Genomic DNA, 2,970 nt, shown 5'->3' with positions numbered 1-2,970 from the left:
CATCATATACATGACTTGAGCATTTATCGTCATATTGCTTTGCATGATCGTAAGATAGGTAGCATGATGTTTTCATGGCTTGTACGTTTTTTGATGTCATTGCTACGCTAGACCATTGCACATCCCGGTACACCGCCGGAGGCATTCATATCGAGTCATATCTTTGTTCTAGTATCGAGTTGTAATATCGAGTTGTAAGTAAATAAACGTGTGATGATCATCATTATTAGAGCATTTTCCAAGTGAGGAAAGGATGATGGAAACTATGATTCCCCCAAAAGTCGGGATGAGACTCTGGACTTTAAAAATAAATAAAAGAGGCCAAAGAAGCCCAAATAAAAAAAGAGAGGCCAAAGAAGCCCACCAAAACAAAAAAAGAGACAAAAAAGAAAAGAAACAAAAAAAATGAGAGAAAAAGAGAGAAGGGGCAATGTTACTATCCCTTTACCACACTTGTGCTTCAGAGTAGCACCATGTTCTTCATATAGAGAGTCTCTTGAGTTATCACTTTCATATACTAGTGGGAATTTTCATTATAGAACTTGGCTTGTATATTCCAATGACGGGCTTCCTCAAATGCCCTAGGTCTTCATGAGCAAGCAAGTTGGATGCACACCCACTTAGTTTCAGTTTGAGCTTTCATACACTTATAGCTCTAGTGCATCTGTTGCATGGCAATCCCTACTCCTCACATTGACATCAATTGATGGGCATCTCCATAGCCCGTTGATTAGCCGCGTCGATGTGAGACTTTCTCCTTTTTTGCCTTGTTCACACAAACCTCCATAATCATATTCTATTCCACCCATAGTGCTATGTCCATGGCTTGTGCTCATGTATTGCATGAGGGTTGAAAAGGCTGAAACGCGTTAAAAAGTATGAACCAATACCTTGGCTTGTCATCGGGTTGTGCATGATTTGAATGCTTTGTGTGGTGAAGATGGAGCATAGCCAGACTATATGATTTTGTAGGGATGAGCTTTCTTTGGCTATGTTATTTTGATAAGACATAATTGCTTGGTTAGTATGCTTGAAGTATTATTGTCTTAATGTCAAATGATAGACTATTGCTTTGAATCACTCGTGTCTTAATATTCATGCCATGATTAGATATATGATCAAGATTATGCTAGGTAGGATTCCACATCAAAAATTATCTTTTTTATCATTTACCTACTCAAGGACGAGCGGGAATTAAGCTTGGGGATGCTGATACGTCTCCGCCGTATCTATAATTTATGATTGTTCCATGCCAATATTCTACAACTTTCATATACTTTTGGCAACTTTTTATACTATTTTGGGACTAACATATTGATCCAGTGCCCAGTGCCAGTTCCTGTTTGTTGCATGTCTTTTGTTTCACAGAAAATCCATATAAAACGGAGTCCAAACGGGATAAAGACAGACGGAGAATAATTTTGGAATATTTGTGAAATATGGGAAGAAGAATCAACGCGAGACGGTGCCTGAGGGGGCCACGAGGCAGGGGGCGCGCCTGCCCCCTGGACGCGCCCCTGACCCTCGTGGCCCCCCTGTAAGGTAGTTGCTGCTCTTGTTTGGCCACAAGAAAGCTAATTTTCGGAAAAAAAATCTGGGCGGAGGTTTCAATCCAATCGGAGTTACGGATGTGTGGATATATAAGACATGGTGAAAGGGCAGAATCCTAGAACGCAGAAATAGAGAGCAGAGAGACAGATCCAATATCGGAGGGGCTCTCGCCCCTCCGCCTCCATGGAGGCCATGGGCCAGAGGGGAAACCCTTCTCCCATCTAGGGAGAAGGTCAAGGAAGAAGAAGAAGGGGGGCCTCTACCCCTCTCTTCCGGTCGTGCCGGAACGCCAGCGGGGCCATCATCATCACCGCAATCTACACCAACACCTCAGTCATCTTCACCAACATCTCTATCACCTTCCCCCCTCTATCTACAATAGTCCACTCTCCTGCAACCCGCTGTACGCTCTACTTGAACATGGTGCTTTATGCTTCATATCATTATCCAATGATGTGTTGCCATCCTATGATGTCTGAGTAGATTTTCATTGTCCTATCGGTGATTGGTGAATTACTATGATTGATTTAATTTGCTTGTGGTTATGTTGCTGTCCTTTGGTACCCATCATATGAGCGCGCACGTGGATCACACCATAGGGCTAGTTGTATGTTGATAGGACCATGTATTGGAGGGCAAGAGTGACAGAAGCTTCAACCTAGCATATAAATTGATGCATACGGGATTGAAGGGGGACCAATATATCTTAATGCTATTGTTGGGTTTTACCTTAATGAACGTTAGTAGTTGCGGATGCTTGCTAATAGTTCCAATCATAAGTGCATAGAATTCCAAGTCAGGGATGACATGCTAGCAGTGGCCTCTCCCACATAAAACTTGCTATCGGTCTAGTAACGTAGTCAATTGCTTAGGGACAATTTCACAACTCCTACCACCACTTTTCCACACTCGCTATACTAACTTTATTGCTTCTTTACCTAAACAGCCCCTACTTTTTATTTACGCGCACTTTATTATCTTGCAAACCTATCCAAAAACACCTACAAAGTACTTCTAGTTTCATACTTGTTCTAGGTAAAGCGAACGTCAAGCGTGCGTAGAGTTGTATTGGTGGTTGATAGAACTTGAGGGAATATTTGTTCTACCTTTAGCTCCTCGTTGGGTTCGACACTCTTACTTATCAAAAACTATTGCGACCCCCTATACTTGTGGGTTATCAAGACTGCCCGGCTCCGAAGATTGTATGCATAAGTACGACCATGCTTCTTATTCGTTCTTTTGTCTACTTTTCAAAATTTTCCTTTTTTTGTTTTTATACGTTTCCCATGATGTGTTCGGATAAGCCGAACACTTGAGGGGTACACATCCTTAAATGTACGCACCCCGCTACGACTGGGGGCTTCTGTAAGTAGAAGCTTATTATTATACCAAGCCTAGAGCTCACAATATATGTGTTGT

Source organism: Triticum aestivum, chromosome 4A (assembly GCF_018294505.1).
Source record: "Triticum aestivum cultivar Chinese Spring chromosome 4A, IWGSC CS RefSeq v2.1, whole genome shotgun sequence".
In the NCBI taxonomy this organism is placed as follows: Eukaryota; Viridiplantae; Streptophyta; class Magnoliopsida; order Poales; family Poaceae; genus Triticum; species Triticum aestivum.
Note: the sequence above shows the minus strand (reverse complement) of the source record.